The sequence below is a fragment of the Rhinolophus sinicus genome, chromosome X, assembly GCF_036562045.2.
Source record: "Rhinolophus sinicus isolate RSC01 chromosome X, ASM3656204v1, whole genome shotgun sequence".
Taxonomy (NCBI): domain Eukaryota; kingdom Metazoa; phylum Chordata; class Mammalia; order Chiroptera; family Rhinolophidae; genus Rhinolophus; species Rhinolophus sinicus.
The window spans coordinates 44,052,653-44,076,377 of record NC_133768.1 but is presented as its reverse complement, the minus strand read 5'-3'; the positions used below and the strand labels follow the sequence as shown (position 1 = coordinate 44,076,377).

At 36.1% G+C, this 23,725-nt stretch overlaps 1 protein-coding gene and 1 long non-coding RNA gene across 3 annotated transcripts in view; one reads left to right on the top strand and one right to left on the bottom strand.

Moving 5' to 3' along the window:
- Positions 1-23,725, top strand: part of LOC109438890 (BTB/POZ domain-containing protein KCTD12) — a 118,300-nt gene that overhangs the window by 45,935 nt on the left and 48,640 nt on the right. Inside the window, exon 2 of one of the 2 annotated variants that reach the window (XM_074324297.1) lies at positions 18,157-18,350. The exons of the other annotated variant lie outside the window; for it this stretch is intronic. The gene's annotated coding sequence lies outside the window, so the exon portion shown is untranslated. The remainder of the gene's footprint in view (positions 1-18,156; positions 18,351-23,725) is intronic. 2 annotated transcript variants of the gene reach the window in all.
- The window catches only part of LOC109438893 (negative regulator of P-body association), a 47,895-nt gene continuing 26,360 nt past the window's right edge, over positions 2,191-23,725 (bottom strand). Inside the window, exon 3 of the long non-coding RNA XR_002136440.2 lies at positions 2,191-3,813. This is a non-coding gene — a long non-coding RNA (negative regulator of P-body association). The remainder of the gene's footprint in view (positions 3,814-23,725) is intronic.

Sequence of the window (23,725 nt, the reverse complement as noted above, 5' to 3'; positions counted from 1 at the left end):
AAATCCCAGGTAGTTATTTTATCGATAACAACACACTGATTCTAAAGATTATAAGGAGAATCATAATACCCACAATAGCCAACACAATGTTGAGGAAAAACAAAGTTGAAAGATTGATGTTACTTGACTTAAAACTTACTAAAAAGCTACAATAATCAAGACATGACATTGGCAATAGACAAATAAATCAATGGGTCAGAATAGAGAGCCAAGAAATAGACCCCCTTTCCAGGTCTGACAATTACGTTCGTGAACTCATTCTAGAAAAAGTGCTACATTCCTCATTGCTGAAGATTACTATTGTCACCTTCTAAGTACTCCCCTTGGGAAGCTATGCAATTTTGGAACTCTTTTTCCGGAATGGCTCTCAGATCTGTCGCATTACCCTTAATGTCCCTAATGTCATCAAAAGGTCTTCCTTTCAATATTTCCTTTATCTTCAGGTAAAGAAAGAAGTCAATGGGGGCCAGATCAGGTGAGTAGGGAGGGTGTTCCAAGTTATTTATTGGCCAAAAAAATAGACAGTGCCGTGTAAGCCAGTGCATTGTTGGGGTGCAAGAGTCAAGAATTGTTGGCGAAAAGCTCAGGTCATTTAACTTTTTCATGCAGCCTTTTCAGCACTTCCAAATAGTAAACTTGGTTAACTGTCCAGTTGGTACAAATTCATAATGAATCCCTCTGATATCAAAAATGGTTAGCTACATTGTTTTGACTCTTGATTTGGATTCATGGAACTTTTTTAATTGTGGAGAATTAACTGACCTTCATTGTGCACTTTGCTTCAGGCTCACATTGTTTCACCCATGTCTCATCACCAGGGACAACATGGCCCAAAACATTGTCTTCCTTCTCCAAAAGGTCTTAGAAAACTTTGTCCTTTGCTTTTGTTCATTGATGAGCTCCTATGGGGCCATTTTTGCACACACCTTTCTCATGCCAAGATTTTCAGTGAAGATTTTCCTATTTCTCTACTGATGTTTATTTGGTCTGCTATGCTTCTCAGTCAGCCGAAGATTTTGATGCACAATTTGACGAATTTTTGCAATGTTTTCATCAGTTTTGCTCGTTACTGGCTTGCCCTGACCTCTCATCAGTGACGCATTCTCTCCTATCAGAAAAACGTTTAATCCATTTGTACACTGCTATTTTCTTCATGGCATTATCCCCATAAACTTGGACTAACATGTCCCTGATTTCACTTCCACTCTTGCCAAGTTTAACAAGAAATTTGTTTGTTGCTCTAATTCAAGCTCAGACATTTTTGCAATGGCACACAAAAACACACAATAATGAACGCCACTCAGCAAGACACCACCACACGCCCACACAAACACAGCTGTGAGGCACTGATATACCAAGGTTATGAAACCTTACCGAGCTGTTTGTACAGTGCTGCCAATGTAAGCACTCGGTGGCAAGTTCACGAACTTAACTGTCAGACCTCATACATCTAGGCAAGTGATTTTTGAAAAAGCAAAAACACAATGAAACAAGAAAGTCTCTTCACAAATGGTGTCAGAAAAACTGGACATCCACATGCAAGAAAATGATTCTAGACATAAAACTTACACCCTTCACAAAAATGAACCCAGAACAGATCACAGACCTAAATGTGAAAAGCAAAACTGTAGAACTCCTAGATTAGGAGAAACCCTAGATGAATTTGGGTCTGATGATGACTTTTCATATACACCACCAAAGGGATGATCCATGAAAGAAATAACTGAAAAGCTATACTTCATTAAAATTAAAACATCTGCTCTGCAAAAGATAATTTCAAGAGAATGAAAAGAAAAGCCACAGACTGGGGAGAAAATATTCAAAAATATACAAATGATTCTTAAAGCTCAACAAGAAAAACAACTTGATTAAAAAATGAGCAAGATCTTAACAGACCCATCACCAAGATGATATACACTGCAAAGAAATACATTTAAAAATATTCCAAATCATATGTCACCTGCTAGAATGACCAAAATCCAAAACACTGACAAGAGCTAAGGCTGGCTAGAATATAGAGCAGCAGGACCTGACTCATTGCTGGTCGAAATGCAAAATGGTACAACCACTTTGGAAAACAGCTGATTTCTTACAAAACGAAACCATCTCTTATCCTACAGTCCAGCAATTGTGCTCTTTAGTATTTTCCCCCAAACTGGAAACATATCCACACAAAAATCTGCACACAGATATTTATAGAAGCTTTATTCATAATTAGAAACAAACAGGTTGTCCTTCAGTTGGTGAATGGATTTATAACTGTGGTACATCCATACAATGGAATATTATTCAGCACTAAAAATAAATGAGATATCAAGCCATGGAAAGACATAGAGGAAATTTAAATGCATATTACTAAGTAAAAGAAGCCAATATGAATAGGCTATATACTGTATGATTCCAACTACATTATATTCAGGAAAAGGCAAAACTATGGAGACACTAAAAAGATCAGAGGTTGCCAGAAGTTAGGGGTAGTGAGGGGAGGGAAAAATGGGCGGAGCACAGAGGATTTTTAGAGCAGTGAAAATATTCTGTACAATACTATAATCATGTACATATGTCATATATTTGTCCAAACCCATAGAATATAAAACACCAACAGTGAATTCCAATGTAAACTCTGAAATTTGGGTGATTAAAATTGATCAATGTAGGTTTATCAATTGTAACACATTACCACTCTGGTAGGTGATGTTGATAATGGGGAAGTTTACGCATGTGGGGGCAGGAGGTATATAGGAACTCCGTACTTTACTCTCAATTTTTCTGTGAACCTAAAACTGCTCTAAAAATTCCTTAAACAAAATAAAAAAATTAAACGAGGATGGGAATCTTATCACTGGTTAAATTTATGGGATAAGGGGGAAGATCTAATTTTTCTCCCATATGGTCAGCTGGATGTTCTTAACACACTTTAATGAAGTATTCTGCCCTTCCCCACTAATTTGAAATGCCACCTTTAAATTCTTAGATAAGCTTGTATCTGTTTCTGGATTTTATATCCTGTTACTCTGACTTGTGTACATATTTCTATGCCAGTAATACATTGTTTTAATTATTGTATCTTTACCATATTATTCAATGTACATAAAGATCTCCACAAAATCAACTATAATTTTTTTTCATCTAATTTATGAACAATTTATGGACTACATGAAATACTGCAAGTTGCTGACTGAGGTTCTCCCATTCTCCTTGTAGTTTTCACCATAATTTTTATTAATGCTTTTAATTAAGATACCCTGTTTACTTAATATGAATATTTTAGAAGTAAAATGAAAAATTACATATAACAAGCACAACAACCATCTTGACCAGGAAAACATTTAAGATGTAGAATATGGGATATCATAGAACACATAGATAAATACCATAGAAAAATTCACAGTTAAGTGAAGAGAATATTTTGCAAACTTAAAAAGAATGAGTGGATGGCCATTTGTAGAAGAAGGTCATATTTGACACTAATTTTAGTAATATTTTATATTTGGAATTGTTATGAAACATTTACTGAAAATTCACAATTTACTATATAGTAGTCATACAGAGCTAATACAGCAATGAGAGACAAAATTTATTAGGACCTTAATGGATTTATAGGAATTCAAAATTATACAGTAAGGACTGGGTGTCACCAAAAGAGAACATGGATTGGCTGTTGCAGGATCATCTCACAGGTGTTATTTGCTTTGTGAGTTCACCATGATCCTGGCCATGGCCTTCAATCTTAGAGGTCTACAGTCTGATCTTGATCATGTCCCAGGATTCATCCAAATCAGGATATGGAGTTACGCTGACTATATCACAAAACTGAAAGATATAAAATGAGAGGGACAATATTAATTTATATTGAGAAATGCATTTATCATACAGATCAGATATGTCTGTTAAGTAGATGACACTCCAACTTCTCGTCTAGGAAAATTACATTGGAAGCAAAATTATTACAGCATTTCTTCATAAACATTAAATCAAAGTCATAGGATGCTGATAACTGGCTCTGTGCTTTATACTTGATATATCTGTCTACACGATGAAGATTTATCTGTCACACAGACCAGGTGTTTCCATCACCCTTGGCATTTCTCCCCAAGAAAAATGCTGAGATGTCTACCTCTGGGTTTCTTGTTTTTCTAGGCTTCCATAATTGGTTGACTGATCCCATTCTGCCCCTATTACCCTTCAACAAATTCTTATATTCTTTAGAAAATCTGTATTTATTTACACAATACATGAATATAACTTAACTGCATATAATCCAAACATAGACTAAATTACTCTTGCCACCAAACCTCTGCCTTTCTTCAGTCATCCTATCTCCAGAAGAAAACACAAGTATAAATTCTTTCCAGACCTATTTCTATGTATTGAAATGTACACAAAGAAAGTACAGTAATATAGTTTTAGATAAGAGATTTTGAATATAAAATATGTCATACCATGTTATTCTCTGCAATTAGTTTTAATCCATTTAATAATGTCTTGAATATTTTTCTATATCAAAATAGATCTATACCAATATTTCAACTGCCACATATTATATTGTATAACAATATTTTATTTAGTCATTCCTTTGTTAAAAAGCATTTATTATCTTTGCAACTTTTTAAAAATTACCAACAATGAAGCATATTCGCTCGTATGTGGGAGTATCTCCATAGGTTCCATAATTAAAATATACAGAGCACTTTAAAGTTTTGATACTGACAAAATACTGTAAAAATTTTACTTTCAGACAGTGTATATTTTACCACATCCTTGCTAAAATTGAGGATTATGGAGACTTTTGACTGTTGCAAATATGATGGGCTAAAATGATATCTCATATTGAATTATGTTTCCATGATTAATAATGAAGTCAACTTAATTTGTTATGATTATTGGCCATTTATATTACATCTTGTAAGAAGTGTCTGCTTTCCAAACATTTTTCTATCAGGATAGTGTTTTTGTATTATTACTTAAGAGTGTTTTACATGTTCTAGAAACTAATAATTTATCCATCATATGTATATTAAATCTTGTCACACTGTACATAAATTCTTTTAAGTTTGTTATGATGTCTTTCATCACAAAGATTGAATGTTTTATATACAAGTATTTTATTTGCAAAGGTAATACACACTAAAACAAAGGAAACGATGTAACATGTATACAGACAAGATTAATCATCTCCATTCCTAATCACCAGAGGTTAACAGATGTTAATAGCCTGAGGTGGTAATGACATCAGCAAGATGGTAGTACAGGGGTTTCCAGTGCTTCTCCCCAACAGAAACATCAATTTGAATAACTACCCATGAACAAAAATACCTTCCCAAGAGCTAATGATTGCAGGTCGGGTGGAGCACAGAAATAAGAAAAGATGCATTGAAAATGGCAGTAAAGAGTTTCACATTAACTGTCACCCCTCCCTCAAGCCCTGGAAGTACAGCACAGAAAGTGACACTCTTCCAGTGGGTGAACGGAGCTAAGTCAATACTTGACTTCATCATGGATCCTAGCACCAGGCTCAAAACAGTGCCACACCAGCCCCCAGACACCCAGTCTCCAGGCATGCTCCTAACAAACCAAGTACGTAACCCACCGCAGTGACAAACTGGAAGTGACAAACCAGTGACAAACCAGAAGCCACAGATACCAGATAAGCTCCTGGCCTGGTGGACCCAGCCTCCAGACCAGCTCCTGCAAGACTATATTCCAGGCTTTCCCCAGCACTAGATAGGCTCCCATGGACCTAGGCACCGGACTGTCCCCAGTGCCAAGTTGGCCCCGAGAAATTCAGCCTCAAAACCTGCCCCATAGCCAAGGTGGCCCCAAGGAACCAGCCTCCTGAGTGGCTTTTCTGGACCATGACCCACAGCCCTCCATAACACAAGGACCCAGTAGACCCAGCCTCCAGACCAAATTTTAAGAACACTGGTTCCTGGCCAGCTCCAGTACCAGGCTGTTCCTTACAGAACAAGTCCCCTGCAGACCAAACTTTCAAACTGGCACCCTGTGGCCCTGGCCTCCTAGTTGACCTTGTGGCTCCAGGTAACCCCAGCACCAGGCTGATCCCAGCAGACTAAAGCTCTAGGCCAGTTCCCACAAGCCCAGGCTCATGGCCCACTCCAGTGCTAAGCCAAAGACCACAGATCCAGCCTTCAGGTTGGCTGCTGTGGACCAGAGATCCCAGCTAACTCCCAGAGACACAGGGCCCAAGCCCATCACTATGGACTCTGGCAGCATGCCCACCCCTCACACCCAAGCACCAGTTCCTCCCCCAGGGACAGAGGTTCCAGGTCCACCTTTGTAGACACCAACACAAGGCACATGAATCACAAACAATTAAGAAAACATGCAACAGCCAAAGGGAACTAATAAAGCTCCAATAAGTGACTCTAAAGAAATGGAGATCATGACAAAAAATTCAGAAAAATCATTTTTTCACTTAAATTCAGCAAACTACAAAAAACAACAACACAGAAAACTAAACAAAATTAGGAAAATAATACATGAACAAAACGAGAAGTTCAACAAAGACACTGAAACCATTAAAGCAGCAGGAATCCTAGTGTTCAAGAATATGATTTCTTGTGACCATATATATATGGTCACAAAAAGTCATTTTAGTCATTATGTTCATGTATTATCATATATATATATGTGAAATTATAGTTAACATTCATTATTATTCAGCTTCAGGTGTATAGCACAAAAAAAGAAAAAATATAATGACTGAAGAGAAAAATTCAACAGACAGCTTCAATTTCCAACTCAATGAAGCAAAAGAATCATTCAATTCAAACATATTTGAAATTATCCAGTGAGAGAAAAAGAAGAATGAAAATAAGTGAAGAAAGCCTATTAATTAATTATAGGATGCTATTAAAAGGAACAATCGACTTATTATTTTAGTCCTAGAGGGATAATGAGGAAGAATGTTTATTTAATGACATTATGGCTAAGAACTTCCCAAATCTGGAGAGAGATTTGTACACCCAAGTTCATAAAGCTTGTAGAATCCCCAGAAGTTTTAACTCAAATAGATTATCTCCAAGACACATTATAATAAAACTGTCTAAAAATCAAAGATAAAGAATTTTTAAAGCAGCAACAGAAAAAATTCCTCACATACAAGGGAACCACTGTAAGGCTATCAGCAGATTTTTAGCAGAAACCTTATAGGCCAGCAGAGAGTGGAATAATATATTCAAAGTGCTGAAAGAAAAACAATATAAACCTGACAACCAAGAATACTGTACCTGGCAAAGCTGTCCTTCAGAAATGAAGGACAGATAAATATGTTTCCAAAGATGTGGGAGTTCATTACCATTAAATTTGCTTCACAAGAAATGCTAAAGGGAGCTAAGTTGAAATGAAAAGATGCTAATGACATGTCAACAAATGAAACTATAAAACTCACTGTAAAGGTAGGAATACAGTCATGTGCCACATAATGACTTTTTGATCAACTATAAACGATATATGATAGTGGTCCTGTAAGATTCTACTAGAACTGAAAAATTCCTATTGCATAGTAACATCATAGTGCAACACATTATGTGGTTGTGGTGATGCTGGTGTAAACAAATCTGTGGTGCCAGTCACATAAAAGTGTAACATACAATTATGTATAGGGTGGCTGAATGGGTAAGCAAACAAGACCCTTACATATGCTGCCTATAAGAGACTCGTTTCAGATCAAAAGAAACACACAGACTGAAAGGAATGGAAAAACAATATTTCATGAAAATGGAAATGGGAAAAAGAAAAGCTGGGTAGCAATACTTATACCAGACAAAATAGACAAGAGACAAAGAAGTACCCAGTAATACCAATTCTGGGTATTTATCCAAAGTCATCCAAAATGCTACTTTGAGGGAATGTGTACTTCCAAACATTCACTGCAGCATTATTTACAGTGGCCAAGATGTGGAGACAGCCTGGGTATCTGTCAATGGATGAAAGGATAAAGAGGACGTGGTACATACACACAATGGAATATTACTCGGTCATAGAAGGGAATGGTTTCTTGCCATCTGTGGCGGCATGGATGGACCTTGAGGGTATTGTGCTGAGTGAAGTAGGTCAGGCAGAGGAAAGCCAAATGCAATGTGATTTTGTTTGTATGTGGAATTTAAAGAACAAAATAAACAAAACAAAAACAAACTCATAGATACAGAGAACATTTTGATGGTTGCCAGGTGAGAGGGGGGTTCGGGTGTGGATGAAGAAAGTGAAGGGATTAAGTAGTACAAATTGGATGTTACACAGTAACCATGGGGATGTAGAGTATAGCATAAGGAATATAGTCAGTAATACTGTACTAACTACGTATGGTGTCAGATGGGTGCTAGGTTTATTAGGGTTAGATTGGAGCGGGGTTGGGGAACAGGGTGAAAAAGGTGAAGGGATTAAGAAGTACAAATTGGTAGTGACAAAATAGTCATGGGGATGTAAAGCATAGAGAATATAGTCAGTAATACGTTAATAACTATGTATAGTGACAGATGGGTACTAAACTAGTCAGAAGGATCACTTCCTATATAAATTTCTAACCACTGTGCTGTATACATGTGAAATTAATATAAAATAATACTGAACATCAACTGTAATTGAAAAATGTTAAAAGGGGGGGGAAAATAAGGGGAAGGGGAATAAGAGGTTCAAATTTCCAGTTATACAACAAGTAAGTCACGGGGATGTAATGTACAGCATAGGGAATAAAGTCAGTAATACTGTGATAGTGTGGTATAGTGTCACATGGTTGCTAGACTGACCATGATCACTTCTTTAGGTATATAAATGTTGAATAACTATGGTGTACACCTGAAACTAATATAATATTGTATGGTAGCTATATTTTTAAATTAAAGTTTATTGGGGTGACAATGGTTAATAAAATTACATAGGTTTCAAGTGTACAAGTCTGTAATACATCATCTATATACGGCATTGTGTGTTCACTACCCAGTCAGTTCTCCTTCCATCACCATTAATTTGATCCCATTTACCTTCATCTACCACCCCCCTCCTCCCCTACCCGCTGGTAACCACTAAACTATTGTCTATGATTTCACTGATATGTGGGATATAAAATTGAAAGCAACAAAGGAACAAGACAAACAAATAAAGAAACAAAAACTCATAGGTATGGTAACTGTATTTTAATACAAATCTTTAAAAACAACAATTGCAGCTACAATAAGGCGTGACTACATACAGCATATATAAAAGATGTAAATTGTGACATTAATAACAAAATACGGGTGGGGAATTTAAATTATAGAGTTTCTATATACAGTTGAATTTATCACCTTAAAATAGAATATTATAAGATACTTTAGTTAAACCCCATAAAAACTAAAAACTTTTAGATTAAAAAAAGAGACAAAGAAATAAAAACATACCGTACAAAAAATATCATCAAATCACAAGTGAAGACAGCATAACAGAAGGAACTCAAAGCAGTCATAAAACAATCTTTTAAATGACAATAAATCCTTACCTATTTATAATAAGTTTTAATTTGATTTTGTGTCCTACAACATTACTAAATTTGTTTATTAGTTCTAAGAGTATTTTTGTGGAATCTGTAGGATGTCCTATATGTAAGACTATGTCATCTCCTAACAAAGATAATTTTACTTCCTCCTTTTTTATTTGGATTCCTTCGATTTCTTTCTTTCCTAATTGTTGTGGCTAGGAATTCTAATAGTATGCTAAACAGATGTGGTGATAGTGATCATCCTTGTCTTGTTCTTGAATGTAAAGACTTTGCACCATTAAGAGTAATATTAGCTGTGAGCTTGTCATATATGTTTATTATGTTGAGGTACACTCCTATTTGGAATTTTTTGGAATTTTTTTCATGAAAGGATGTTGCATTTTTCAAATGCTTTTTTCTGCATCTACTGAGATCATCATGATTTTTCTCTTTCATTCTGCTAATGTGCTTCACTACATTTGCTATCTTTTTATGTTGAAGTACCCTTGCATCTTAGGGATAAATCCCACTTTAAGCATGGTGTATGATCCTTTTCATGTGTTATTGAATAAATTTTGTTAGTATTATATCGAGGACTTTTGTACCTATGTTATTCTGGAATATTTGCCCATAATTTTCATCTCCTGTAGTTCCTTGTAATAGCTCTAGTATTAGGATAACGGAGAACTCATCAAATGACTTTGGCAGTGTTTGGCCCTCTTTAAATTTTTGGATGAGTTTCAGAAGTACTGGTATTAATTCTTTTTAAAAGTTTGGTAGAAACTACTATTGAGGTATCAGGTCCTGGGGTTATTCTTGTTGGGAGGTTTTTATTTTGATTCAATCTTTTTATTCATTATTGGTCTGTTCACATTTCCGTTAAGGATTCATTCTTCGTAAGTTGTATGTTTCTACTAATTCACCCATTTATAACGTTATAGAATTTGTTGGCATATTATTGTTCACACCAGTCTCTTATGACTGTCTCCATTTCTATTTTAACAGTTGTAATGCCTCCAATTTCATTTATAATTTTATTTGGCTATTCTCTTTATGTCTTAGTCTAGCTAAACATCAAGATTATCTTTTTTCAATAAAAACAGCTCTTACGTTAGTAAATCTTTTCTGCTAAACTTCCATTCTATAATTCATCTGTTTGTGCTCAAATATTTTATTTTCATTTTTATTTTTTTAAAATTATTGCAGTGACAATTGTTAGTAAAATTAGTTTTCAGGTGTACAATTCTGTATTACATCATCTATAAATCCCACTGTGTGTTCACCACCCAGAGTCAGTTCTCCTTCCATCACCATATATTTGATCCCCTTACCCTCATCTCCCGCCCCCTACCCCCTTACCCTCTGGTAACCACTAAACTTTTGTCAGTGTCTATGAGTTTTTGTTTCTCATTTGTTTGTCTTGTTCTTTTGTTGTTTTTGGTTTATATACCACATATCAGTGAAATCATATGGTTCTCTGCTTTTTCTGTCTGACTTATTTCGCTTAGCATTATACTCTCAAGATCCATCCATGTTGTCACAAATGTTCCTATATCATCTTTTCTTACCACCGAATAGTATTCCATTGTGTATATATACCACAACTTCTTTATCCATTCATCTATCGAAGGACATTTTGGTTGTTTCCATGTCTTGGCCACTGTAAACAAAGCTGCAATGAACATTGGAGCACACGTGTCTTTATGTATAAATGTTTTCAGATTTTTTGGGTAGATACCCAGGAGAGGGATTGCTGGGTCATATGGTAATTCTATTCGTAATTTTTTGAGGAACCTCCACACTGCCTTCCATAACGGCTGCACCAGTCTGCATTCCCACCAACAGTGTATGAGGGTTCCTTTTTCTCCACAGCCTCTCCAACACTTGTTACTATTTGTCTTGTTGATGATAGCCATTCTGACTGGGGTGAGGTGATATCTCATTGTGGTTTTGATTTGCATTTCTCTGATGATTAGTGATGTTGAGCATTTTTTCATATGTCTATTTGCCATTTGTATGTCCTCTTTGGAGAAATGTCTCTTCAGGTCCTCTGCCCATTTTTCAATTGGGTTGTTTGTTTTTTGTTGTTGAGTTGCATGAGTTCCTTGTATATTTTGGATATTAGCCCCTTATCGGAGGCACTGTTTGCAAAAATCTTCTCCCATTCAGTTGGTTGCCTCTTTATTTTGTCGATGGTTTCTTTTGCTGTGCAGAAGCTTTTAAGTTTCATATAGTCCCATTCATTTATTTTAGCTTTTACTTCCATTGCCTTTGGAGTCAAATTCATAAAATGCTCTTTGAACCCAAGGTCCATAAGTTTAGTACCTATGTTTTCTTCTATGCAGTTTATTGTGTCAGGTCTTATGCTTAAGTCTTTGATCCATTTTGAATTAATTTTGGTACATGGTGACAGATAGCAGTCCAGTTTCATTCTTTTGCACGTGGCTATCCAATTCTCCCAGCACCATTTATTGAAGAGGCTGTCTTTTCCATTGTATGTTTTAGCTTCTTTGTCAAAAATTATCTGTCCATATTTATGTGGTTTTATTTCTGGGTTCTCAATTCTATTCCATTGGTCTATGTGTCTGTTTTTCTGCCAATACCATGCTGTTTTGATTATTGTAGCCCTGTAGTACAAGCTAAAGTCAGGGAGTGTGATACCTCCAGTATTGTTCTTTATTCTTAAGATTGCTTTGGCTATTCGGGGTCTTTAGTGGTTCCAAACAAATCTGATGATTTTTTGTTCTATTTCTTTTAAAAAATGCCATTGGGATTTTGATGGGGATTGCATTAAATCTGTATATTGCTTTGGGTAATATGGCCATTTTAACTATGTTGATTCTTCCAATCCATGAGCACGGAATGTCTTTCCATTTCTTTGTGTCTTCTTCAATTTCTTTCAAAAATGTCTTATAGTTTTCAGCATATAGGTCTTTCACATCCTTGGTTAAGTTTATTCCTAGGTATTTTATTCTTTTTGCTGCAATTGCAAAAGGAATTGTTTTTTGTATTTCTTTTTCTGAGATTTCATTGTTAGTATATAGGAATGCAATGGACTTTTGTACGTTGATTTTGTAGCCAGCAACTTTACTGTATTCGTTGATTGTTTCTAATAGCTTTTTGGTGGAGTCTTTAGGGTTTTCTATATATAGCATCATGTCATCTGCAAAGAGTGATAATTTAACTTCTTCATTCCCAATTTGGTGCCTTTTATTTCTTTCTCTTGCCTGATTGCTCTGGCAAGGACTTCCAACACTATGTTGAAAAGCAGAGGTGATAGGGGACAGCCCTGTCGTGTTCCTGAACGTAGAGCAAAGGGCTTCAGTTTTTCACCATTAATTATGAGATTAGCTGAGGGTTTGTCATATATGGCCTTTATTATGTTAAGGTATTTTCCTTCTATACCTATTTTATTAAGTGTTTTAATCATAAATGGATGTTGTATCTTGTCAAATGCTTTTTCTGCATCAATTGATATAATCATATGATTTTTGTCCTTTATTTTGTCTATGTGATGTATCACATTGATGGATTTGTGGATGTTGAACCATTCTTGTGCCCCGGGGATGAACCCCACTTGGTCGTGATGAATAATCTTTTTAATACATTGTTGTATTCGATTTGCTAGAATTTTGTTTAGGATTTTGCATCTGTATTCATCAGAAATATTGGTCTGTAGTTTTCCTTTTTTGTGTTGTCCTTACCAGGTTTTGGTATCAGGGTAATGTTGGCCTCATAAAAGGAGTCAGGGAGTACTGTCTCTTCTTCAATTTTTTGGAAGAGTTTGAGCAGGATTGGTATTAGATCCTCTTTGAAGGTTTGGTAGAATTCACTAGTGAAGCCATCTGGTCCCGGACTTTTGCTTTTGGGAAGGTTTTGGATGACTGATTCAATTTCGTTACTGGTGATTGGTCTGTTTAGATTTTCCAGTTCTTCATGGTTCAGCCTTGGAAGGCTATATGTTTCTAAGAACTTGTCCATTTCTTCTAGGTTATTGAATTTGGTGGCATATAGTCCTTCATAGTATTCTTGGATGATCCTTTGTATTTCTGTGGTGTCCGTGATAACTTCCCTTTTTCATTTCTGATTTTGTTAATTAGTGTCTTCTCTCTTTTTATCTTAGTGAGTCTAGCCAAGGGTTTGTCTATTTTGTTAATCTTTTCAATGAACCAGCTCTTTGTCACATTAATTTTTTCTATTGTCTTTTTGTTCTCTATTTCATTTAGTTCTGCTCTGATTTTTGTTATTTCCTTTCTTCTGCTGACCTTGGGTTTCACTTGTTCTTCTTTTTCTAGTTCTTTAAGGTGTAACATGAGGTTATTTATTTGGGATTTTTCTTGTTTCTTGAGATAGGCCTGTAATTATATAAATTTTCCTCTTAAAACTGCTTTCGCTGCATCCCAAAAATTTTGGTAGGATGTATTTTCATTGTCATTTGTTTCTATGTATCTTTTGATCTCTCCTCTAATTTCTTCTTTGACCCAGTCGTTCTTTAAAAGTATGTTGTTTACTCTCCATGTATTTGTGTTTTTTCCTGCTTTCGTTTTGCAGTTGATATCCAGTTTCAAAGCCTTATGATCAGAGAATATGCTTGGTATGATTTCAGTCTTCTTAAATTTGCTGAGGCTGATTTTATGTCCCAATATATGGTCTATCCTTGAGAGTGTTCTATGTACACTAGAAAAGAATGTATAGTCTGATGTTTTAGGATGAAGTGCTCTATAAATGTCAGTTATGTCCATTTCACCTAATGTGTCATTTAAGGCTGCTATTTGTTATTTATTTTCTGTTTGAATGATCTATCCATAGCTGTCAATGATGTATTTAAGTCCCCTAGTATAATTGTGTTTTGGTCAATTTCTCCCTTTAGTTCTGTTAGTAGTTGCTTGGTGTATTTCGGTGCTCCCTGATTGGGGGCATAAATATTGATGACTGTTATGTCTTCTTGTTGTACAGTCCCCTTTACCATTATGAAATGTCCATCTTTGTCTCTTGTTATCTTTTTCACCCTGAAGTCTGTTTCATCTGATATCATTATGGCTACACCTGATTTTCTCTGGGTACCATTTGCTTGGAGTGTCAATTTCCACCCTTTCACTTTGAGTCTATGCTTGTCCTTGTAGCTGAGATGTGTCTCTTGGAGACAGCATATGGTTGGGTTTAGTTTTTTGATCCAATCTGCTACTCTGTGCCTTTTTATTGGTGAGTTCAGTCCATTTACATTTAGGGTGATTATTGATATGTGAGGATTTCCTGTCATTCTATCTTTAGTTTTCTGGTAAGGCTGTGTCTCCATTGTTTCTTTGCCTTTTTGTTGTTGTCTATTATTTCTGTGTGGTGGTATTCTATGATGTTTCCCTCTGTTTCTTCTTTTATTACAGTATATATTTCAGTTCTGGATTTTTTTTGAGTGGTTACCCTTAAGTTTATGTAAAAGAAAGTTTGATATTTAGAGTATTCCATTTTCTTCAGCACGCTTACTTTCTCCATTCCCATATTCTGGTTCAGGCCTTTACTCTCCCCCTTTTTATGTTTTGGTTGCCACAAATTGTCCCTGTTGATGGTGGTCGAATAGCCTCCTTTAGTATTTCTTGTAGTGCAGGTCGTGTATTAGAAAATTCCCTCAGCTTCTGTATGTCTGGAAAGGTCTTTATTCCTCCTTCATATCTAAAGGATATCTTTGCTGGATATATTATTCTTGGCTCATAATTTCTCTCTTTCAATAGTTTGAATATTTGGTTCCACTCCCTCCTGGCTTGTAGAGTTTCTGCTGAAAAATCTGATGATAATCTAATGGGCTTTCCTTTGTAGGTTACCATCTTCTTTTCCCTGGCTGCCTTGAGGATTCTTTCTTTGTCGTTGATTTTAGATAGCTTCAATACAATGTGCCTTGGAGAAGGCCTGTTGGGATTGAGGTAATTAGGTGTTCTATTTGCTTCTTGGATTCGAGGATCCAGTTCTGTCCACAAGTTTGGGAAGTTCTCATCGACAATTTGTTTGAATATATTCTCTGTTCCTTCTCTCTTTCTTCTCCTTCTGGTTTGCCCATTATTGTTATATTGCTCTTTCTGATGGAGTCAGCAAGTTCTTGTAGAGTTCTTTCATTTCTTTTAAGTCTCAAGTCTCTTTCTTCTTCCATCTGTGTCATTTCCAGGTTTCTATCTTCGATGTCACTGATTCTTTCCTCCATCTGGTCAACTCTACTACCTAAGCTGGTTATTTCATTCTTAATTTCTTCTATTGAGTTCTTAATCTCCAGAAATTCTATTTGGTTCTTTTTAGAAATTTCAATCTCTTTCGTAAAATGCTCATGTTGTTCTTTGATTGTGTTTCTGAGTTCATTAAACTGCCTTTCTGTGTTTTCTTGCATCTCGTTGAGTTTTTTCAGAACTGCAATCTTGAATTCTCTGTCATTTAAGTCACATATTTCCATATCTTTAAGTTCTTTTTCTGGAGACTTTTCACTTTCTTTCTGAGCTGTCTTGTTGCCTTGGTTATTCATGGCAATTACTGACTTACTATTTCTCTTCCTAGACATCTAAAGGAGTGTCTTCTGCAATAGGTTGATAGGAAGAGGTCTTTCTTCTGTTTTCCAGTACTTGTTGGTAGAATTTTTTATTTTCTCTCCAACTGCAGCCTTTTATTTCTCTCTCACACGGTCGTGCTATGTTTTCTCTGCAGTATTCCAGCTTCTCACACAATGGGGGAATTCCCTAGGAGACAGGCTTCTCCTCTGTTAATAGTTCACCTGGGTCACAGGGCCCAGTGTCCCAGTGGGTATGCGGAGAGCTTTCGAAGTTCCAAAGCTGTTCCTGCACCAGATTCAGAGCCTGTGTGTTTCAGCAGTTCTGTTTCCTCCTGCAGGGATCCGCCCAGGTAGGTGGGGCCAGGGGTGGGGTGACTTGTGAGAGGTGGCCCAGAGCAACGGCGGCATCTACCACCACAGCCGGTCCTGCTTCCACAGCTCCCTCCCCTTTGCCGGAACTAGTTGGGCTGCGAATCTGTGTCTGCAGTCCACAGTTCTCGGAACAGCAAATATTCTGTTCTTTTGATCTGACACTGCTACTGTTCTGCTTCTAGCACCGGGCAGGTGGGGGCGGGGTGAGCTGTGGGAGGGTAGAGAGGGGGCGGCTAGTCTCAGTGCCTAAGGCTTCCGTTCTCTGCTTGGCAGTGCGGGCTTAAATCACCGTTTTCAGCCTTCTTCCCTCAGTCTTTTCTCTGAGGTCTCTGCTGTGAGTGTTGGGTTCAGCCATGTTAGTTGCTGCCCCCTCAGCCCTGTGGACCATAAGCGGAGCCCTAGCAGTCCGAGTTCTTCTCTCTCCCGCAGCTGCGGTAGTTTCGTGATGCAGCGAGCTCGGAGCACTGAGCTACGTCTGTGTCCTGCGCCCACGTGGCTCCGTCACCGCAGTTCTCCCTTCCCTCCTCCCCCTCTCGCGTGATTCACGCACCTTTAGGTGAATTCAGTAGTGGGCGTCTTCGTCTTGCCTGTCTGCTGTGCAGGGAGTCCTTTGTGAAGTTACTGTATTTCGATTAGTTGTAAATTCCAGGGGAACTTTACAGAGGCTCACCTCACGCCTCTATTTTGATGAGCTTCCTCCTTCAAATGTTCATTTTATTTGGGCCTTAGTTTTTCTGTTGCTTGTTCCTTAAGATGTAAGGTTAGTTTGCTTGAAATCTTTTTTCCTTTATGTGGACTTTTATCCCTATAAATGTTCCTCTCAGAACTGCTATTGGTGCATCCTATAAGTTTTAGTATGTTGTGTTTCCATTTAGGGGAATGGGGGTCTCAAGATTTTTTTTATTTCCCTTTTGATTTGTTCTTTTACCCATTGGGTTTTTTTCAAGAGTGTGTTAATTTCCACATATTGTTAAATTTTCCTGCTTTCTTCCTGTCCTTGTTTTCTAATTTCATAATATTATATTCCAGAAAGATACCTGGTATGATTTCAGTCTTTTAAAATTTGTTAAAACTTAATTTGATCTATCCTGAAGAAAGTTCCATGTGTGCTTGAGAAGAACGTGCATACTACTGCTGTTGGATGGAATGTTCTCTATGTGTCCGTTAGGTCCATTTTATCTAAAGTGTATTCCAAGTCCATTATTTTTTGTATTTATTTTCTGCCTGGATGATCTATCTATTTTTGAAAGTAGGGTACTGAAGTACCCTACAATTATTGCACTGCTGTCCAGTTTTGCCTTCTAATCTGTTAATAATTGCTTAATATGTTTAGGTGCTACCCATAGAGTTAATATGTAGTTATAATTGTTATAACCTCTTGATGAAATGATCCTTTATTATATACTGACATTTGTCTGTTTTCACAGCTTTTGACTGAAATTGCACTTTATCTGATATACGAGGTCAGACAATTAAGTTCGCAAACTTGTTGCAATGATGGTGCTAACCTTTTCTTTGATAGCAGAGGGATTATTCATTATGAATTTGTAAAAACTGGACAGTTAACCAAGCTTACTATTTGGAAGTGCTGAAAAAAGGCTGTGTGGAAAAGTTAGATGACCTGAACTTTTCACCAACAATTCATGGCTCTTGCATACGACAATGCACCAGCTCACAGGGCACTGTCTATGAGGAAGTTTTTAGCCAGTAAACAAATAACTGTATTGAACACCCTCCCTACTCACTGGATCTGGCCCCTAATGATTTCTTTCTTTACCCAAAGATAAAGGAAATATTTCATTGAAAGGAAGACATTTTGATGACATTCAGGACATCAAGCATAATACGATGACAGCTCTGATGGCCATTCCAGGAAGTTCCAAAATTGCTTTGAAGGGTGGACTGGGCACTGGCATCAATGCATAGCTTCCCAAGGGGAGTACTTTGAAGGTGACCGTCATGATATTCAGCAATGAGGTATGTAGCACTTTTTCTAGGATGAGTTCACGAACTTAACTGTCCAACCTCATATGTATAGGTACCCCTGCTCTCTGTTGGTGTCCATTTCCATGGAATTACTTTCCTATACCTTCACTATAAGTCTATGTGTTTCCTTAAATCTTAAGGGAGTCTCTTTTAAGCAGCATATAATTGTCACTTTTTTTTTTTTTTTACCTATTCAGGCATGCAATGCCTTGATTAAAGAATTTAAACTTTATACATTTAGAGTAATTAACGATAGCTAAGGACTTAATTTTGTCATTTTAAAATTTTCTTTTGCAGTTCCTTTGTTCTTTTTCACATCTCTTACTGTCTCCTTTGAGAATTGATGATTTTTGTAAGAGTATTGTTTTATTCTTTTTTCTTTGTCTTTTAATCTACTATAGTTTTTAACTTTCTGGTTACTGTAAGGCTTTTATACTATACCTTATAACAGTCTATGACAAGCTAATAACCACTTAACTCCAAGTGTATCTAGAATGTCTCCAGATTTCTTTGCCCCCACCCAACATTTTATGTTATCACAATTTTTAATTATTTCATTTTTTAAATTGAGATATAATCAACATATAACATTTACGTTAGTTTCCAGTATACAACATGACTCGATAGTTGTATATGGGAAAATGAATGACACAAAAGTCTACTTAACATTCATCACCACACATATCGTGTTTCCCCGAGATAAGACCTAGCCAGACAATCAGCTCTAATGTGTTTTTTGGAGCAAAAATTAATATAAGACCCGGTCTTATTTTACTGCAAGACCGAGTCTTATATTAAGACCCGGTCTTATGTTACTATAAGACCAGGTTTCATATTAATTTCTGCTCCAAAAGATGCATTAGACCTGACTGTCTGGTTAGGTCTTATTTTCGGGGAAACAGGATAGTTATGATGTTTCTTTTTTTCCTGGTGATAAAGATTTTTAAGATCTGAAGTAATAGCAATACTCAAATATGCAATAAAGTGTTATTAACTATATTCACCATGTTGTATATTACATGGCATGGCTTATTAGTATTATATTTGTAAGTTTATGACTTTGGATATCACTCATTTTACACCGACCATGCCACACCTCTGGCAACCACCAATCAGTTCTCTCTAGTTTTGATTTGCTTTGTTTTTTATATTCAGACTCCACATATAAGGGAGATAATAAGATATTTGTCTTTCTGTCTTACTTCACTTAGCATAATGCCCTCAAAGTCCATCAATGTTGTTGCAAACAGCAAAATTTCATTTTTTTATAGTTGAATATTATTCCATTGTGTGTGTGCATCAAATATCTGTTTTATCCATTTAACTAGCAATGGACACTTAGGTTGTTTCCCTATCTTGGCTATTGTAAATAATGCTGCAGTGAACACGGGACTGCAAATATCACTTTGAGTTTTTGTTTTCTACAAATAAATACTCAGAAGTGAATTGATGTATTATATGGTAGTTCTAATTTTAATTTTCTGAGGAACCTCTATATTGTTTTCCATAGTGGCAGCACCAATGTGTGTTCCCAGCAACAGTGCTCCATGGTTCCCGACTCTGCACATTTACACACTTGTTTCTTATCCTTTTTATACTAGCCAGTCTAACAGATGTAAGGTAATATCTCATTGTGGTTTTAATTTGCATATCCCTGATGATTAGTGATGTTGAGCTCTGTTTCATGCATCTCATAGCCATCTGTATATGTTCTTGGAAAAATGTCTATTCAATTCCTAGGCCACTTTTTTAAAGACACTGTTTATTTGCTAATGAGTTATATGAGTTCTTGATATATTGTGAATATTTATCCCTTATCAGGTAACTGATTTGCAAATATTTTGTCCCATTTAGTTTGCCTTTCATTTTATTGCTGGTTTCCTTGCTGTGAAGCTTTGTTTGATGTAGTCTTACTTGTTCATTTTTGTTTTTGTTCCCTTTGTCTTTGGAGTTGGAGCCAAAAAACAAATAATTGCCAAGACCAATGTCAAGGACCTTACCTCCTATATTTTCTTCTAGGATTTTTATGGTTTCAGTCATATACTCAAATGTTTAACCTATGTTTCATTATTTTTTGTGTATGATGTAAGTGGTGCAATTTTATTTTTTTGCATGTGGCTGTCCAGTTTTCCAAATACCATTTATTCAAGAGACTTTTCTTTCCCCATTTTAAATTCTTGGCTCCTTTGTCCTAGATTAATTGACCATACATGTGTGGGCTTATTCTGGGAGGTCTCTATTCTGTTGCATTTATCTATGTGTCTGTTTTTATGCCAATAACATTGTTTTGATTACTATACCAATATAGATAGTTTGAAATCAGGAGGCATAATGCCTCCAATTTTGTTCTTTTTTCTCAAGACTGCTTTGGCTATTCTGGGTGTTCTTTGATTCCATACAAATTTTAGCCTTCTTTGTACTATTCCTGCAAAAAATGCCACTGGAATATTGATAAGAATTGTATTCAATCTGTAGATCACTTTGGGTAGTATGGACATTTTAACAATATCAATTCTTGCAGTCCGTGAGCATGGAATATCTTTCCATTTATTTGTGTCTTCTTTGTTCATCAATGTCTTAAAGTTTTCAATGCACAAGTGTTTCACCTACTTCATTAAATTGTAAATGGATTGCTTTCTTAATTTCTCTTTCTGATCCTTCATTATCAGTGTATAGAAAGGCAACAGCTATTTTGTACATTGATTTTGTATCATGTAACTTTACTGAATACATATATTAATTCTAAGGTATATTTTGTGTGATGTATTTAGTTTTCTATATATAGTATCATGTCATCTGCAGCTAGTGACAGTTCTACTTCTTTTTTTCCAACTTAGATGAATTTTATTGCTTTTTCTTATCTAATTGCTCTGGCTAGAACTTCCATTATCTGGAATAAAATTGATGAAGAGTGGGCATCCTTGTCTTGTTACTGATCTTACAAGTTTTCAGCTTCTCATTGTTGAGTATGATTGTCAGCTGTAGACTTGTCATATATGGCTTTAATTATGTTGTGGTACATTCCCTCTATACCCATTTTGTTGAGCATTTTCCTCATGAAAAAAATGCTGAATTTTTTCAAATGCTTTTCTGCATTCACTGAGATGATCATATTATTTTCATCATTCACTTTTTTCATATTTTATCACATTGATTGATTTGTGAATGTTGAACCATCCTTGCTTCCTAGAATCAATCCCAATTGATCATGGTGTATGATCCTTTTTAATGTATTGCTTAATTCAGATTCCTAGTATTTGTTTGGGATTTTTGCATTATATTCATCAGGGATATTGACCTACAATTTTATTTTCTTGTGGTTCCCTTGTACAGTTTTGGTATCAGGAAGATCCTGGCCTCATAAAATGAGTTGGAAGTATTCCATTTTCTTACATTTTATGGAAAATTTTAGGAAAGATTCATATTAATTCATTTTTTCATGTTCAGAATTTACCAATGAAGTCATCTGGTCCTGGACTTTTGTTTGTGGGGAGGCTTTTGATTACCGATTTAATATCCTCTGTAGTTAATTGCTTTGTTCAAATTTTATATTTCCTTATGATTCAATCTTGGAATTCAATTGTGGTTTTGATTTGTATTTCCCTAATATTTAGTGACGTTAATCACTTTTTATAAATGTTGGCTTACAGTATGTCTTCTTTGAAAAAAAAGTCTGTTCAGATCCTCTGCCCATTTTCAATCGGGTTTTTTGTTCGTTTTGCTACTGAGTTGCATGAGTTCTTCATATATTTTGGATATTAACCCCTTATCATATATATGATTTGAAATATTTTCTCCCATTCAGTATGCTGTCTTTCATTTTACTGGTTTCCTTTGCTGTGTAGAAGCTTTTTTAGTTTGATGTAGTCCCACTTGTTTATTTTTGCTATTGTCTTTTGTGTGTGTGTCAAATCCAAAAAATCATCATGAAGTCCAATGTCAAGGAGCTTACTGCCTATTGTTTTCTTTTGACCTGTGTAGTTGGTTATCTTCAGGTATAGCCACATGGTTTAGAACTATACTACAATATGGAATTAGCATCCTGTTTATAATTTTAAGAATAATTGTTGTTATTAAACTGCTTCTACTGCCTTTTTCCGTGCTACAAGAACTCCACATGAATACCAGTAGCCCAATTCTTTGAATTGATCTCTAATACTTACAAGACTTCCAATGTCCAATTAAAAGGCAAGATAGAAAATAATTTGAATAGCTATGCTGAAGTTCAGTAAACTTTATTTCATTATATTTGACAACAAGCCTTTCTTTGTTTTGGTCTTCTTTTTGCTCACATGTGCCCTAAAGGTCCCAAGGAAACCACTTTCCCTCCTACATGGGACATGACATACTAGGAATTATCCTTCCTGTTGATGGGGGTAGACAGTGCATACCAGGAATGAGCATTCATGGCAATGAATGATCAATTTTAGTGACCAGCACTGCTTTCCAATAGTTGATCAGAGATTCCTTCAAAGAAACATTTTGAACAGAAGACGAAAATGTGGAAAATTACAAGAATTGAGCCATTTTAAAATGGCGATGGAGAAGCCATTCCAGAGGAACTGCAATTGCTCATTTTATTCCTTGAACCTTTGGACTGGGACTCCCATTCCGTTTCTTTTTTCCCTCCTCTGACAGGATAATGTCAAGAGATATGCCTAAGAGTTTACAGACTCTTTCTTCTGGTTGGCCAAGGCTGCTACTGAAGCTCTCTATCCATTTCTTTTTGTTCATTGTATATTCCATATCCAAAATTTCTGTTTCGTTCCTTTTTTTTTTTTTTAGAATGTCTGTATCTATTGTGAACTTTTCATTTTGTTTATGCATTGTTTTTGTGAGTTCACTGAGTTGTCTATCTATCCGTGTTCTCTTGAGTTACTGAGTTTACTTATAATAATTATTTTTAATTATTTTACAGGGAATGCACAGATATCCATTTTGGGGGGGTCAGTTACTGCAAGATTGTTGTAGTTTTTGGTAATGTCATGTTTTACTTAATTTTCTGCCTATCCATCAATCACGTATTTCTGGTGCATTTGTATTAATGTCTGCACATTTCAGTGAGCAGTCACCTCTTCTATCTCTTTCAATCTGCCTTCAGTGGGGATAGATTTCACCTGAAGGTGGCTACAGGATGTAAATCAAGTGGGCTGCAACATGTCTGAATCTGGATGCAGCAGTGCATTCTCCATGCAGTTCCATCAGTTGAGGTCAACATCAAGAGAGACTTTGTCGTCCTGAGTGACCAAGTTTGTGGGGCTCCTGTTTGTGTCTGTGTTGAGTGGTGGGTAAAGCAATTGGGTTCCTCAGTGGCAAAGGCTACTGCGGTCTTTCTGTTCTCCTTCTGAACCGGTGAGGGAATCCAT